Source organism: Lepeophtheirus salmonis, chromosome 3 (genome assembly GCF_016086655.4).
Source record: "Lepeophtheirus salmonis chromosome 3, UVic_Lsal_1.4, whole genome shotgun sequence".
Taxonomy (NCBI): domain Eukaryota; kingdom Metazoa; phylum Arthropoda; class Copepoda; order Siphonostomatoida; family Caligidae; genus Lepeophtheirus; species Lepeophtheirus salmonis.
This window is the reverse complement of record NC_052133.2, coordinates 5,064,703-5,083,321: the sequence shown is the minus strand read 5'-3', so window position 1 is coordinate 5,083,321 and position 18,619 is coordinate 5,064,703. Positions and strand designations below refer to the sequence as shown.

The 18,619-nt window shown below is 31.6% G+C and overlaps 1 protein-coding gene across 3 annotated transcripts in view; it reads right to left on the bottom strand.

The window, feature by feature from the left end:
• inaE (inactivation no afterpotential E) overlaps positions 1 to 18,320 on the bottom strand; it is a 68,233-nt gene extending 49,913 nt beyond the window's left edge. Inside the window, exons 1-2 of one of the 3 annotated variants that reach the window (XM_040708278.2) lie at positions 18,235 to 18,320; positions 18,068 to 18,163 (exon numbers count right to left, since the gene is read on the bottom strand). The gene's annotated coding sequence lies outside the window, so the exon portion shown is untranslated. Of the gene's footprint in view, positions 1 to 7,909; positions 8,017 to 18,067; positions 18,164 to 18,234 lie in introns of those variants that run through there. The other 2 variants (XM_040708275.2, XM_040708277.2) reach the window with 2 other exon arrangements.
• Between the last annotated feature and the right edge of the window lie 299 nt (positions 18,321 to 18,619).

Below are 18,619 nucleotides of genomic sequence, written 5' to 3'. Positions count from 1 at the left end.
TTACTTCGTTTATTTATCAAAAAGAGTAAATAATGAAATAGCCATGAAGTATCAAGTCAGACAAGGGAATCGGCAGCTGACAACAAAATGCTTAGAGTTATTTTGTATTATGAAAGTAAGATTGTGTCCTAGAGAAGCAAGTATAATTTACTGGGTGTAGAAAAAGTACTGAGAACTTGCTCTAATTAGTCATTAAAATACTCATAATTGATCAGGAAGTTGTACATAGTAAGTTTTATTTTATAATATTTTTACTGTAACAATGCACATTAATTATGAATCTGGCCACAATCAGCCTCAATGACAGCCTTCAATCACCTCCGGAACACCTTGCACACATTGGCAACGTAGTTCTTTTTCGTGATCCTCCACTGCTAGTTAACGCAGGTCTTTGGTACATCAATATTTGGGTGGCAGACTTTGCATCAACACCATCAAGAATTCGGCTGCACGTAACCAATATACAACAGGAAACGAAATTGGAGCCATTTTTTCTCCAGTTGAAGCCACAGCCCCTAGCATCATCACTGAGGCCAGATATTTGGTCTTGGTGACTGTCCTGATGCTGTTGTCACTCTTACCAATGCATATCACCTGATCATTTGGCTTGTTGTAGACGGGGTCAACAGTAAAGTAATTTTCATCAGAGAAAAAAATTACCCGGTTGCTATTGTGCTTCAGATAATTGAAGAGTTGTTAACATCACTGAAGACGGAGTTCTTTTTGACGTTGGGACAAGAGTGGCCTCTAAATTCTTATAAGTGACCTTCATCCAGACTTTCGGATGGTTTTACCCACAGTAGACCGACGCACCTTCTTCTTCTTGGCGTATTCTGACATCTTCACCGTTGGGTTGACCTTAAAGGCCTCTATGATGTCTTCAGATTTCACTTTGGGGGGTCTTCCACTCTTGGATTTATTCTTAAGGTTGTCCACATGAGACAAATGATTTCTGACTCGACAGACTGTGGCCTTACTGACATTTAAGTACTTTATGATGTCCGAAGTGGTCCTCCAGGCGCCGATTAAATTGCCTATAATAGGCCTTCTTCTTGCCTCCATCGCGACATATACATAATTTTTGTTTACAACAAGTACATAAATGAAAGGGTTAGGATCTAAGTTATTCCAAAATAATCAGAACTTTAAGATTTAATCAACAACAACTATTCAAAACTGTAGGTCTCATTACTTTGTCTACACCCCGTATGTATATGGACTTCAATGACAATTTCTCGGTAAGATGGAGTAATTGTAATACTATGACGTTTACTTAAATACTTAATTGGAGTAATTCATTCTGACCAATGAAAAAATTATGTCCAAACTTTTTATTCCAAAAACGAAATTTGGGACACAAGACTTAATTTTGGTCTGGACCAAAATATCACTTAAACTGAAAAAGGAGGCCCACAACCAGTTGGTACTTGGCCAGCTGCTGAAGAAGAATTCAACAAAGCCACGTTCAGAAGATTGATAAGGGGGATGGAGAAGTACAAGAAACATCGACAGGCGAAAACAAAATACAGTTTATATTTTTGAAACGCTGTGAACTAGGTACCTTTCTACCAGGGCTGCGGAGTCAGTGTCGATGCCTTTTTTGTTGGAGTCGGAGTCGGAAAATTTGAACCGACTCTGTCTACAAAAAAATATTATAGTTTATGCAAATAAACTTATTTATTATCTAAGGATTACAATGAGTGTTCGTAAAGTTTTTCTTCTAAATGGTTATAAATTATTGGTATTAATTACTATTAATTTTTGAAACTTGAAAGTTAAATCATTTATAAGTTTACTTCACACATTTCAAACTTGGTTTGTAGTCTATACAATCCCAATTCCCGAATATTTCTAAAGTCTAAATTATTATGTTGGGAAGAGCAAAGCCACTAGTCATGCTAGTTCATTACTTCGTCTTGTGAATAGTCAATGTTATCAGAGTAAAGAGTGAAGTTTCAATGAGGGATTCTTTATATTAACGAATCCATAAATTATGTTATTATAATGTTTATATATTATTTTTCTCAATAAATATTTGAACCTTTTTTATTCCTGTAACAGATATACAAATACGAAGAACAACAAATATTTGTTTATTCATCAAAAAAGATTTGTAAACAACCGGAAAAAGATCCGAAAGATCCCATTTGCAAAAAAGTTCAAACATGAGAAGTTTGTAGTTAATGTTTTTTTGTGGGGAGCGGGGGGAACATCTTCGGAATATATACAAATGTGGCCCAAAACACTAAAACAAGCTCAGGGCGACCAAAAGATTATATTTGGGGGAGGCTTTGTTTTTGAATTTATTTTTTTTTAAATAAAAAAAACAGATTTTTGGAAAAAAATTTGAAAATTAAATTTTTCTGGAAAAAAAAATTCAAATATTAAATTTTTTTCAAGAAAATTTAACTAATCCAAATTTATTAAATTCTTAGGAAAAAAAAGTAAATGAAAAAAAAAAATTAAATTAAATTTCAAATATTAAATTTAAGAAAAAATGCAAATATTAAATTTTTTGGAAAAAATATTTCATATATTAAATTTTTTGGGAAAAAAAAATTTGAAAATTAAATTTGAAAAAAAAAAAAATCAAGTATTAAAATTTCTAATAAGAATAAAAATTCCTTAATTTCCAGCCCTCTCTCTGCTGAACCCCCTGAAGTTAGAATGATATTTCTCCAAATGGAGTCTGTATTACATTTGTATTCTTCCACGACGAATTATCGTCGTCAATCTATATTATCAAATTATTCTTGTTAGCCCTTTGTCACTTAAAGTTGCTCAAATTCATGTTCACAATAAAATAAGGATCCTCTGATAGGTTTTGTTTTAAAGGCCACATCGGGGCTAATATAGGTCACTTGAAGGAAAATGAGGATCTAAACTATATTTATAAATCTGTAGCACCATAAGTAAGCCCACAAATTTAAATACAAAGCCTATAATGGACTGCAATATGTCAACGAAATATTGGGGTGTATGTACTGTACTCATATGCAATACACAAAATAAAAAAAGTAATTTAAAATGTTTTAAAATAAATTTAAAAATTATTATATAATATATTTGGTATATATATAATACGTCAACACAAATGTAAGCTGGAAAGATTATGTCAAAATTATGTGTGGATTACTTTTGTATTCTTAAAAGACAAATTATCCTCAATTTCGATGAACAAATTATTGTTATTAACTCTTTGTGTGTGCCGCAAATGCCTCTTAAAATAGCCAGCAGGAGAAATTAATTCATTATATGCTATTAATTGGGACATATGGGGGCCAATATTTGTCTCTTCAATTCCAAAAAAAAGGCTTTAAGCTGCGGCTAAAACTCTTTAGTATCTTAACTCATCCCAGAAATTTTTATACTAAGCCTATAATTGACCAAAATATGTTTTGGAAATATCACGTTGTATGTATGCTTATATAGGTTGTTGACCTATAAGTCTTATCGACAGCAACTTCAACTTAATATTTATCCTAGTTTGATATATATTTTTTATTTATGTTTTTTGCTTATGATTTATACAACCTCCATCTTTGTTTGTTGTAAAACAAACTTTTTGTAAAATGTGTTCTTAAGCCTCTAATGGCGACATCATGAACCCAAAGAGTGCCTTACAGTTCTTCCCTTATAAATGATAAGGCTCTGAAAGTCCTCAATGTGTTGAAATCATCTGTCTACAACACAATCAAGTAGTACAAGGAGATCGGGAGTGTCTATTACAGCCCCAAGAGGTGTTGCTCGAAGTCCATGAAGACACCCAGGTTGATCGTGACAACGAGGTCCAAGATCAACTATTAAAAGAAGCGTTCTATGAGAAAGATGGATCAATAGCGTGGTGTGGTTTGAAAAACTATAGGTAGGGTTGGTCAGTGAGGACCTGAGGAAGTGGTAGCTTCTCAGTGAGGCCACAATTGCCAAGAGGCTGACCCAGACGAAGGTGCTTCTGAAAATCCTACATTTTTGAGCGCACGTTTCAATAATTTGAGCGCCTGTCACCTCCTCTGCGGATGACGATTCCCTTGATCTTCATTCCCAAGTATAAAAATATAATGTAAAAAATAGATTAAGATGTTCTCCTTCTCTCAATTTCTGTTAAGAATGTTTTTTACGCTGACGCGCCACATTTGTACAGCATTGTACCTATTATGTAGCATATAGAATGAATTTTTTCATTCATGCCAATATTTTATGTATATTGATTCAATAGAAAAAGTGTAAAAGGATTAATCTATATACATTTATTTCGTTTTATTAACGATTTATTACCAATATAATTAATTAACCATTTTTAGGGGCGAGGGGGGGGGGATGATTTGTTAGTTAAGAATTAGATATGATCACAGCATTACCCTACGTATATAGGTAGGCTTGGAAGCTATAAACTGGTTGATGCCGTTATAGTTTTTGTTGCACCAAAATCATTGATGGCCTCATTTAAAATTCAGTCTAGAAGAATTTTATAGATGATTTGCTAATGACGTCATACATGTTTTTAGATTGTTAACATCGAAACAACTCATATAATTGGGATGGGGAGAAGTTCAATCTATAGAGAGAGGAGACCAAAAAAATAAAGACACAAAGTAACACTCCGGTGTCGAGTGAAATATCGGTACAAATCGGTCTACAAAAATAATTTTAGGCCAAATCAGAAAAAAATAAATCGATGTTGGACCAAGTTTCAACACAAATAAATATATGTTTACACTGTTTTTTTGTCAGCTGTAGATTTTTCAAATTATCTTTATTATAACGTCAATAGGCTGAGCTTGAAATGGTTGTTTGTCCAATTATTTATTATTTAATGGAGAATAGTTCTACAGTTGGAGGGAAGCGGGTCATTCACGCACTTGATTATAAAAAATAGGGCCCTGCATATTCTAGATTTTCATAAATTGATAATTCTTTTCTAGAAGAAAGGTCATTTGAAAAAATAAAAAGTGACCTTATACTATACAATCCAAATAAGTCATTATTTATTCAACCGTAACGCGCAAATCTGACGAAAAGAAGATAGTTAAAGTATGAAAAAATGATAACGTAATATGGAAAAATGCAGGATACGGTCAGTTGTTCATGTGCTCTTTTTCTATGTTTGTATAAATTATACTCATTAGATGACATAATTGAGCGTGTTTATCAATGAAATCATATTCAAATTTAAAAAAGAAAAGAGACCCACGCATTTATATTTGTCCTAATCCACTCATGGTAAAACAGATCCCAACAGTAAGGAATCATTGGCTTGCAACCTACTGACTAAGGGCCTTTTTCTTTCTGTTTTGGATGAAAAAAAGTTGCATGATACATTAAAATAAAGAGGTATTATGATGTCTTTTAAAATAAGTCTTAAATAAATCGGTTGGATACTTGTTTAAAAGTTAATGTCTTTATTGGTTTAAAAAGACATATTTTAACTCTCATATGATATTGGGGCCTATATATGTATATATTTATACTTTTTATACTCATAAATCTTGACATTCTAATAGCTTCGAAACTCATATTTAATTCCCTGAGTTAGCATTATATATATTTATATATACTCAAAAAATATTATAAATTATTAACCTCGTTCAGTTAATTTGGGTTACTAGTCATCCATCATCCGTGTATAAGCAATCTATTTCTACAAGCTATGGATATTATAATCTTCAAACCTCAACAATTCTTCCTTCAACAATTAAAAAGATCCGTATTTGTAAACATGCTAATATTTTTGCATGCTTATAAAATTAAATAAATCATGGCATTTTCACCAAAAACTTATCTTTTATATCAGAAACCTCTTCATTTTGTTGGGGAGACGTTCATTGAAGTTTGAAGATTATAATATGAAAAGTTTTTGAAAATTAAATTTTCTATTGGTTTGTTCCAAAATTATACATTATGTACACGCATAAACGCGTCGATACTTGTATTTATCTTACAACATTTCCTCAGGACAAAAAAAAATATACTGAAGAGTGACCAAAATCTGTTTTTAGCCAATTCTTCTAAAGTTTGGAATTATTATTTAATAATAAAACATGAGGAAGCTAAACAATGTATTTTATTTGAAAGGATGTGTGACGTTTTTGTAGTTTGGGAGTTCAACATAATTAAATTAAAAAGAGTTTTCCCTTTAATTTATTTTTCTTTCGTCCCAAATACAATTTTAAATTTGAATTTGCAAATAATAAATGCATATAATAATACAATCATTCAGGGAATTGTATTATTTTACCGTAAGACAGCGTCATTCTTGACAGTTGACAGCAAAATACGCTGGGATTTTTTTTTTTGTGTTGGTGAAATAACGCTGTGATGATAGATATGATAAACTACCGCAATAAATAAAGTATCTCTAATGGTGTACCATTAATTACATGTGACAATACCTTTAATAAAATATTGCCTTCGATGCATATCCTATTAAAAATTATGTTAATCGATTAGTAATAATTAGTTTAAGGCCTTCTTTAAAACTGTATTCGTTTCCCAAGAGTTATGGATTTTCATGTACGTCGCAAAAATGTCAAAATAGAATGAGCAACTCAATATATATGTATACATTATAGAAAGGCCCATAAGGTGCTTTACAATCGCTTGATGAAAGTAGCATGTCAAGTTTTATTTAAAGTATTTTTAATATTAAAAGTTATATGTTGTAACATTTTTGAGTTAATTTGTTTCTTTCTTTATTTGAAATTTGTTACTCAGATTTAAAAAAAATAGTGTTGGGTTTCAGTCCTAGATCGGTCTGAGTGAGACCAAACGAAAATATGAATACAATTGAGCAATTGCTCAGATAGGGTGAGTCCCTCTTTGACCCCTCATCGACCAAAAACGTCTACATCATTTATCCTAATATTAATTCGGTACTAGTTAGGTACAGAGGGGTTTTGTAATAAATTTTGGTGCTGATTGGTCAAAAAAAAAAAACTTTTTTTTGACAGAAAGAAAAAAATATAATTATGTATTAACTTTTGAAAAGGAAGTTTGAGACTGCAATCAGGGTCATCAGCAAGGGTATATTTATATATATATATTTTTTTTTTTTTTTTGAGGGGTGGGGGAGAGGGGTAAAAAATTCAATTTTTGTGTTTTCAATTTCAAAAATTTAAATTTTTGCTCTATCACAGGATTGGTTGAAATGACCATTTTTAAACTTCAAAAATTTTAATGTCCTCTTCGTTTTTAAATAGAAATCCTTCCCCGTTATCAATTTTCAATTTTTGTTTTTCCATTAAAGTTTGTTATACCAAATAGTCAATTTTGTCTTTGTAAATGCCATTTTTTTCGAGGGCAGCCTCTCTAGCACCCCTCCTCCCGGACTCACCTGGCAATTTTAGAGCGCAGTGCATAAGTTTAGATTGGTCTATAAAAAATTATTTTCCGTCTCTCTTATTGGTCAAATAGTGTTACAGGGATGAGGTATAAATAGACATAAAAATCCTGTTAGACCAAACCGGAAATAAATTTACGCCGAGTCTAAAGGCTTAGATTTCAGAATTTCTAAATATACTTACATCACTAAAATGTAGCTGTAAGTTTTCAAATATATTTTTTGCGGAAGGATGAATGAAATTGCAATTTTGGTTCTTTTATAGGATAATTTTGTGCAAAAGAAATAATACAAGACTAGCGGGGAAAAAAATATAAACAAAAACTCTTTACACATACATATACTTTGCAAAATCCGATTTTGTGTATCTTTTTCCCTTGTTAGGTTTTATGTGCCATTAAATTATTTTTTTGGTTTATACGTATGGGTCGAAATTTAATTTAAAAATAATTGAGTTTCTATGTATTTGAACATATTTACAAACAAGGAGTCTCAATCATGGATCCCTCCCTTTTGACACATTTTCTATATAAATGACTTCAATTTCCTACATATTCAGATTTATTTGTTTACCTTACATGGACGTCATGCTTCCCCCGATTAAAGCTATGTACTGTATATGACACTCAGAGGTAAATCTAACATTATCCTCTCCACTGAGAGCCCTTGAATTGACTAAATATTCTGTATTTCAAAATCTCTATTTCATTAAGAGAGCCTTTCTTCTCTTTTTTCTTCTTTTTTTTACTCTCTACCCTCTAGAATTATTCGTTTAAAAAAGGATCTCTCTTCTTTCCATCACGACGTTATCTTCAATGAATCTCGCAACCTTTCTTATTTTCTCCAAAAAGAAAGAAAGAAGTGAGCCATAGCTATTCCCAATTATTCTTCACCTAACACAACATTATCTCATTAACATAAAAATGTATTATTTATTTCATTGTCAGCTGTCGATTTTTGTATTAATCTTCCCTTACTAGCGTTCTGAACGTTGATTGGCTAAATTTGAATTAACTCTCGTGAAGCTGTGAATCATTGGCGGATGTTTTTCCATCTGCCTTTTTCGAGGAAAGGATGAAGATACATTACAGCTATTGCCAAGCTGTATAAAAATCTCAGCCATTTAATAAAAAAATAATGTTAGATGTGGTAAAAATTGTCTAACCAGTAACGACCAACTGATTTTGGACTATTTTTTCTTTCTCTTTTTTTTCTCATTTTTATAAAATTGTCCCCTCACCTTTTAATGAATAGTTTCTTGCATATATGGTGTATGACTTATAACACCCTACTCGTAGAGTCGTTTAGACTAACAAATAAACCATCGCAATTATCATATAAAATATGGAGAGGGAATGGTTGTCTCATTTGAGATTCTGAAACCGGGTAACTGAGGTATAAAGGTTAAGAACCTCTGTGATAGACTAAGATGAAAAATTAATGTTGTGGAAATATTTCAATGTTTATGAACGAATGATGAATTTATAAGCTGTCTCAACAAATGTGTAATCCATCAATTTTTCATTAGAGCGCATTTCTTATTCATGCATGCTTACATGTCAATGTACATATGTTTAACTTATGGAATACTTTCCAATGAAGCTATTATAATTATAGTCAATTAAACATGTAAATGGCATCACTGTCGAAAGGATGAGTCCTACTTTTATTTCAAATTTTAAAGAAGTTTCTCCCTTCTCAAATTAACAATCCGTGTTATCACTTTAGGTAGAGTTACTTGGGGCATACATTGGGTATTTATCTACTAATTCTACATAGAACACCTGCACCATCTTGAGACTATTAATGTTATGTTAGTTTGCTTCAGTTTTAATTTCGTCACATTTCGATACTTATTCGTCACGTTTATTCTTGTCTTTATTTTGTCAAGAAAATAAAAGATTTTTTATGGTTAGATTAAACACTAGTAAAAATGGTTTAGTTTTGGTTCGGAATCGTCATGCAAAAAAATTTGTTGACGAATACATTTCAGCCACTACTAAGGGAACTAATACTGATTTGTGTATGCCCTTTTCATTGTTTAGACATTTAAAAAAAAAACAGGCCGCGCAGTTTCTGTCTTGAAGAGCAAAAATCTAACAGCCAATCAAAGATAATAACACTATAGATTTATATCGAAGTAGGACCAATGACTTATTAAAAAAAATATCGTTGAATTTTTGTGAGGGACGAGACCCTGCAAAACTGGCATCAAAACTGATTTAGAATTGGATATAAAGCTATAAACAAAGACTTTTACCATGTGTTGACAAAGAATGACCACGAGGTCAATTGTGTCTCCAAATTTGCTTAACTAAGAGAATACTTTTTTCTCACTAAGGGCACTGAGGGTGCCATGAATTACTCTATATTTAGCAACGCAATCTACACGAATTCCCACTATTAATTGAACTAACAAGGTATATTCTACAAAGAGAAGAAAAATGCATATGTTATGGGAAAAAATTATAAATAACGTCATTTGTAGTATCTTAACCAGTACATCTTGATTTTTCCGTTAACTCTAACTCCTCCAACCTTGCCCCCTCTTGACTTCCAAGGATTTAAATTCATATTTCCTAGTTTTAATTCGACTTTCTACGATGAATAGTCCCATATCAACTCTTAAAATTTTAGATTTGAATTCTTTATAAATCATGTAACCATTAATTTTCTGTATTTAGAATAGATATCAATTTTTGATTTTCATATCCAAATAATTTTATATTTGAAATAAAATAAAATAAAATATTTTTTTGGGAATACCTTTGGGTTTTTGAAGTTTTTTTCCAAAACATTTAATTTTCTCTGAATAGTTATGGATTTTGAAATATTTCTGCAAAAAGTGTAATATTTTAAAATAAATTTTTGAAATTTATTTCCAAAAAAAAAATTTTTTTGTGATTTCAGTTCTTAAAAAAAATATATTTTTTCTAAACAGCTGTAGATTATTAAAATTTTTTGAGAATGGCTATCGATTTTTAAAATTTTTCTCCAAATAATTTAATTTTTTCAATTTCTTGTGAATAACTGTGGATTTTTGAAATTATTTTTCGAAGAAATTTAATATTGGAAATGTTTTCCAAAAAATTTTAATTTTAGCATTTTTTCAAAAAAAATCCTAAACCAATTCACCCCCCCCAAAAAAAAAATATATATATATATATTTATATAACCCTAGGGACGCCCCTGAAGCTAGAATTATTTTTCTCAAAATTGCGTGTGGATAACATTAGTACTATTCGACGAAATATCATCAATTTCTATCAATGAATTATTCTTAATCACCCTTTGGATGAGTTGATATTTGCACTTAAATTAGCAAAAAACGAACAACAGTCATTCTAAACTTTATCCTAAGTTTATAGTATATATTGTTAACATTATTGAATTATTCCACGCCATAACGTCCACTGGATTAACCAAAGATCTCAGAAATAGCTATTTTACAGGGGGTAAAAAAAAAATTATGTGTGATAATTCAGAGAATTTAGAATAAATTTTTGAATAATTCCAATGATAAAGGGGTTTATAATTAGTAAATTATTTATATTCTTCAGAAAAAGTAGACTTAAGTAAACTAAGTTCTCAGTAAATATGAATAACTTGCTGAATTAATATTCAACTATTCTCAAAAATATAAGTTTTATGGCTTTAAAATGAAATAGTGCAGTGATATAATTATAAAAAATTAGTTGTTTTTTATAGTTTTGTCTACACCATTTTTTAGGTCATTTTCATTTTTTTGTGGTGAAACAGAAAAGAAAATAAAAATTATATTTTCAATTTTTAGCTTAGGTACATAATGGAAAAAAAGCAAATTGGTAATCCTAATAACTAATTCAAGATTGAATAAATGTCTTCGTACTGCTCAGTTACCATTCCCACCAGTGTTACCACACTAACACAAAAATATTCTGTATATTTTGTTGTCAGCTGTCGATTCTCTCGTCCCACTTGGTACGTCATGATTAATCTATTATTTACTCTTTTGGATAAAGAAAGGAAATAATAAGTTTCTTCTACTCCACTTCCAAAAAGACAGGAATACAATTTGTCTGTATATTTTTTAGTTGTCCAACTTGAACAGCCCATCATGTCAAATGATACTATAATTGATAACGGATATCTATATGATTAGAACTTCTTCCATTTGTATTTTATCTTTATATGTATTACATATAATGGGGATATTTAAAATAATTTTGACTTTTTTTCCACCCCATGGGTTAACTTTTTATAACACCATTACTATCATAGTTGAATATCATTTCTCTAGTTGGAATTGCTGATTATTCATGAAAGAAAACAAACAAATCCGGCGTCACATTATAACCCCTTTGTCAGCTTATACCTGTCCATAATCATTTGCACATCTTGTCGCCTCTATGTATTTATTTCTCTATGGGCATGCCGTTTTTTGGAATATAACATGGTTCAAATCGGTCAATTGTTGTTGGTAACGGTTTGACCGGGTTGTAGAAGGTCATACCATATGACAAACTTTTGCGGTAGCCGGCTGCGCTCTTCATTTCTCACGTTAAAATCACCACTTTGGAATTCTTCAAACCACCTGAAGCACTGTGTTCTGCTTAGAGTATGTCCATCGTAAGCTTTCACAAGCCTTTGATGGGCGTGAGAAGCATTTTTCTTCAATAGTTAACAGATAGTCAATGATATCCGCACATCGTAGTTTGTAGGCACAAAATTAGACATTTTCCCGAGTGTAAAAAGTTTATTGTTGAATGAAACTATACAAACAATGAAGTAAGTATTGTTGACACATGTAGAAATAACTATTTAGATATTTGGACCGGTTTATAATGTCTAACTAAGAACCAATACCCGAATGTCTCATTTCATAGGCGCATATCTAATAGATGTGGGCCGTTAAATGTTAACCAAAATTGATGAAAAAAATTATTTTTTATGCGGTAAAACACTTTTACTATACCGCCAAAACGAAATAAACACATTTTTTAAATCATAGGGGGTTTGATATATCATAGTACACATAAGTTTTGAATCCAACTGCAATTTCTTTCACTGGGATCTCTTTAGCCATTAAAGTAATATTTTAGATTAGCCGCCATGTATTTCATACAAACTAAAATTAAAACAATACATTTTTGAGGGAGTACAAGTTAACAATAATAATATTAAACACATAATACTTGGGAAAAAAGTAATGTTTAGCGTTGCTATCCATAGTAATCTAACCATATACTATACTATTGTCATTTTAAAATACTTAATACTAGTAAATTATTCGAATTTAAAAATATTTTATACGGCTTGTCATTATTATAGATAGAACATTTTTGTTATACCACCAAAGCTGATGCATCCTAAGCCACATGCCTGGCAAACTCTTCCACCGAAGACAAAAGCAAGTCGCAAATGCAACAAGCAAAAAAATTGTGTTGCTACATCACTTCGATAGATTTCTCACTCATTATTAATATTTCTTTAATTTTCCTTATAATAAATGTAGATGTATTCTCTTCAAAAGTAGAAACAGAAAGAGGATGAGTAAACAGAAATAACACATGTTGTAGAAGTTGGTATATTCGGGGTAGTCAGATACTTATCGAAAGGGTTTGTGGTCTGTTTCTAAAATAGCCAGGGTAGAACGAAATTACAAATGTATAGCTAAGTTTTGACATAAAATGAAACTTTTGAACTTCAGCATCATAATTTTAAAGTTAAAACCTCTGGATCCCAATACAAATAGAAAATTTCACTCAAAAAATTCCTTTTCAAAAGGCTAAATTGGTTTTACAAAAAACGACCTCCGAGTTTATATCGACGCTCGCAAAAATTATACAACTCTTATGTTGTCCCAAAAGTGATTCATCTTCTAAGAGTAACGCCATACAATGAGGACACTCTTGAAAATATATCTGCCATAGAGAGCTCATTTCTCCACAAGAAAAAAAGATGGAACATCTCCTATGATAGGCTTCATGGTCCACGGAGTAATGGAGGAGCGTCTGTGATGAGCGTCTCGGAAATATGGAAGGTTTTGAACTTTTATTGGGTTAGAAAATTAGGACCCTGCTCTATTTTCTCCCTCAAAAAGAGAAAAGTCTTTCTTATGGGTAACCCCTATGCTAGCTTTAAAAAGATTCTGGAAAATCTTGCATTATACTCCAAAAGAATGCAGTATCTGTGTAAAATGTGGATAGATGTTACCACGAAGTTTGAGTTGTCTCTCGGTTGGGAATTGCCCATAGGAGGACTCTGTAATTTACCAGAAGTGCGAACTTTCTCCGCCGATATTGCTACGGACGTTCGATGGTCAACCTCTCTAATTGATAAAATGGCTGAACAGTCCTTTAAATCAAGGTTAGGTCATTTTAAGGGTCCCGAAAGGCCTCTGGTGCTGTTCAGGATGAAAGGCTTGATAGTTTCTACGTCGGAGATCAGAAGATGTTTCAAAAAACCAACTAGGGCTCCTTTTTGTGAGTATTTGGAAAGGAGAAACATCAAAAAGGAGCACATAACAACATCAAAGTAATAATAAACATCTTCTGAGAAATGGTTCAAATATCGAATACTCTCAGGAAGGTTGGAGGTTGGGGCCAAATTTTTTAATGACCAGAGGAGTATTTGCCCGTTTTTTAATGAAGCAAAAGATACTACTGACCATCTCTTCAAGACCTGCAGGATTTTAAGAGTAACTTATGAGCGGATTCCATATGGACTGCTGGAGAATTATGGAGCAACATATATATATAAGTAATTAAAGATATGGACTAGTTCTTCAGGTAAATCTTTATCTTTAGTTTGATAATTTTTCTTGTTTTTACCATTGTTTTTTTTAAGCTTAAAAGCAATGTGATAAGCCTTTAGTTTATTTTGCTTCTGAATAAAGTTACACCGTGTGGCCAAATAAAAAATGACAATTATAAAATTTAAAAAATAAAAAGATTCACAAAATTAGCCTAAATTGTGTTTATATAGCAAAACTAAAATGCACTACCCAATAATCCTGAGAAAGGGTGAATCAATGGCTACCAATTATTTCTACAGGTGTTTTATAATATCCTCATTTTTTCATCATACGTCTTTAAATCCAACAATATTTCTTCCACATTAAATTATTCAATAGTAAAATTAATCCAATGACCGATTTCCGTGTTACCTGGTTTGATAAATATTTATATTTATTAAGGATGCTGGCGCCCTAAGCTCCAATCCATTGACTTAATTATGGACATACCTAAAAAAAATATAAAGTACCGGTATGCTAAAAAAAAATAAAGCATGAATTAACGTGATCACTCTGACAATTTGAAGAATGTTTGATAAAAGATTAGATTAGCTGGCATGTCGTTTCATTGAATCCCACTCTATATCTAGCAATGATATATGGGCAGGAATTACACCAATAACGATCCTCAAATTCATTTACGAGTTCAACTAGGAATTTCACTTAGGTATCATTCCGCAACAAATCATCAGAATTACTCTTCGTCTTTCACGCACTAGTGGTTACATTATAATTATATATTCTCTCTTCAAAAATAAAAGAATACTGATAACAGCTTTGGAAAATAAAAAAACATCTCTTCAGGTAGCAACTACAAAATTCCACTCCCTCTTCCATTATCATACTATTTGCATCTATGATTATGAAGTTCTATAGAGCAGAATAAGAATGAATGGCGGCTCCTTGAATAGAACTCAGCGTCTTCCTCTTTCAAGCTTTCTTCTTTGAATGTCTCACACAGGCGCTCCTCTGACAGAATGCAGATATTCGCAGCACTTTTATTTTTATACTTTTATTTTGGGGGATAGCGGAATATTCAGAAATCGCTGAACAATTTAAAATTATAGCCAATATTTTATTAGTGTGGCCTGCAAAGGGATATCCTCATCTCATTTTGCCTAACATCTAAAAACTGTTGAAACCCTCTACCCTACTACACATGCTGAAATAAAAATTTGGATGAAGTTGACCATTTGTGGCACATATGTTGATTATTCTTACTTATAAACACCGCCATTTGTTTACATCTAAATTTACAAATAAACATGTGTATCTACCTATATTTTGTTTAAATTATAATCAATATACAGGCATTAAATGACACAATTTCCATCTAAAAGTCGTCTTTATTCAGAGGAAGTTATTTACTATTAAAGGCAAAACAATTTTGGGGAAAAAAGACATACTTTATATGTTACTATTGTATAAACTATATGTAAAAACTCATTTAAAAGTCAAAATAGCATTAGCCTGTAAATATATGTAAGTCTTGATACAATATAGGAACGAAATGTGAAAGCCAAAGATGTTGGAAACAATAATCTTCAACATACTTTGTTTGGAATTTAAAACTACGTATTACGTAGGATAGAAAAGAATTTATAAGTGTAAACTCGTTTTGTTACTTTTTTGCATTTGAGTAAGACTATTTTCAGCGAGTTTCATCTTAGCGACATTCATTTGAGCGAGAATTTATTATTAGGGCGATATTATTTTCAGCGAGGTTAATTTCAGCAACCTTTTCATATAATAAACATTACCAGACTAATGACGTCATTACTCACCAGAGTTGCATTTAAAATCAAATGGTATAAGTCTAGCAGGAGCAACTGAAGCTCTTGACAGATTTCGTCTAAACTCTTTAAGTTTGTCTAAAGTATGATAGCTTTAAAAAAACTCATTGTACGATCTACAAAAAAGGATGCACATTCTCCGATCATTCTCGTGTTCAAAGTTAAACGTAAACCTTTGATTCAGGGGATTTTTTTTTCTAATGACGATATTATTCATCTTGTAAATAAAATGTCGCTAAAAGTCAACTCACTGAAAAGAAGCTTCCCCAAATAAATCATCGCTCTTATTACAGTAGTTGAAAATAACCTCTATGAAATGTATGCACGGCCCCACTTTTGTACTGGCATTTCAATACTATTTCGACTAAGCTTAAAAAACACAAACGTCAATCAAGTCAATTTACATGCACTGACAGGGGTGCCAGAATGGTTGTATGTACGTTAAGGGTGTAAGATGGGCTACCTCAGAAATTAAATTACTTTTTTTATAAAGAAAAATTGTCAAAAATGTGTTACTTCATCACTCTGCCAATGATTTTACGACACAATGGAGCTGCATGTACCTGTAGTAATACTAATTTAGTATATTAATTTAAATGAGTCAGTAACCCAGCACCACTATAGTACCGGGTTACTGAACAAGACTTGTGCATGCATAGGTACTTCAATACATATAATTGATTTCGAGATGTGATTGATTCTTGTAAGTTGCAGCAGAGCTTCTAATTGTTCTTGAAATTCATTAATCAAGAGTCTGCCACTCCAATGAACAAAAATAGAAAAGAAGAAGCATGGATAACTGTTAATGATAGAAGGATCATTGCAGTCTATGCATGTGGAGATGCAACTCCTTTCATTTCAAATTGAATTGATTCTCTTCATTATTGTTAGTAGATATATAATCCGAATGAATACATAGCTTATTAGTGTTGGGCTCGGTCTCAAAATCATAGACCGGTCTGAGAGTGTTACTATTTTTGGTAGATCGAACTAATTCGGTCCTTGAGAGAAGTTCGGTCAGGACCGATCTCAAATAAAAAAATTAGTCTATATCGAAGAAAAAAAAAATACGGATCGGTTTCATATATAATTCGGTCTAGACCAGAGATTGCTGCAACACGCAGTTATTCATCCTGATGCTGTGGCTCTTGAATGGGGATCAGTAAACAGTATCATTTCAGTTAAGTGTATTATTGTTTTTATATTCAAGTCAAGGCTCTGATGCATGTCTCAAAATGCCCAAAGGATGACTGGGATGACAACCAATCGATTATTTTGTTTGCTACATTTATAATTAGAATTCAAGTGCAGTTTTTGAATTCATGTACAGCATGAACTTCATTTTAGATTAATTTCCCTAATAAATGTGTCCAAATCCCTCTTTGATTGTAAAAGGTTGCCTATCCCAGCTCTAGAAGGATTATGTTGATGAATTGTTGAGCACGTCAGTTGTGTTCCAAAATTGTAGATATCGACCTACAATAACGTCATATGAAGTTAAATGTATTATATAAATCAACCTTGCACAAATCATAAATGAGACAGGATGGGGGAAAAATCGGTCCATAAATGGAGATTGGAAAAAATTGTTCAGGATTTGAAAACGATTAAATTTCGGCCTACTGCCTGATTCTGGACTAAAATGTCAGTACAAATTGGTTTAAAAATAGCTCAATACCAAACAGGGAAAAAATCGGTCTTGGTCCGTGTCTCAACACTAGTAATTAGTATCTATGTCACACGTAGGATATTGAAAAACAATATTTTTAAGAGAATTATACATTGTTGTATATACTTTGGTATTAAAAGGATTTTATGTTATGCTCAAAGTCCCCACGGCTTCATTGAATTAAGGAAATATCCATAACAACCATTTATCTACATAGGTATATGTACAATGTACAAATACATAAAACCCTTATTCTGAAAGCATTGCCTAATGCCTATAGTTCTCTAGAGGGATTTTAATTCAACGACTTGCGTACTTACTTAAAACTTAAATAGGCTTCATGTACGAGTATATATTGTATGTAGTTTAATTATTTTATTCAATCAACACTCTTCTGATTATAGGTACTATATTCAATTAATTAATCAATTATATCCTTCCCAATTATGAAAAAAAAAAAACTTGTTTCCTTTTATTAGAGAGGTAATACGAACCTTTGCAAATAGATTAAAGAAGATTTGCCTCCATCTTAATGTTACCGATAAGACTGTAGTTAGAAACGTTTATCCTCCTTTCTCATTCTTTTCAAACTTTACATGGAAAAGAACAGGCTTTTAAGTATCAATAATATATATATATATTGTAAAAGTATGGTACCTACGTAGATAAGTAGAACTCATAGAAAATAATAATTATTTTGAAGAAAGGTATAGTTCTCTCATGAGTCTATGAATATCCCAACTCTTTCAGAAAAATTAAAAGTAATGATGATTATAAAGGGTTCCTCGCCCAAAATCTACTTGGGCTGACCGAGGGCGCTTTTGTTTTACGTATTTCTCATATTAAACAAAAACAGCTGCTAGGCTTATGAAAAGTGGGGTGTTTTAATCATATTTATTTAAAAGTAAAAAGTTTCTTCTAATTCGAAAGGTTATAGCATTAGTTTTGTACATGTGCAAAAAATGTGCAGATAATTGGGAATTAAACATGGGTAAATCATAATATTTATAGCATGGTAATTTATTGATCAAATCTAATGAAAATTT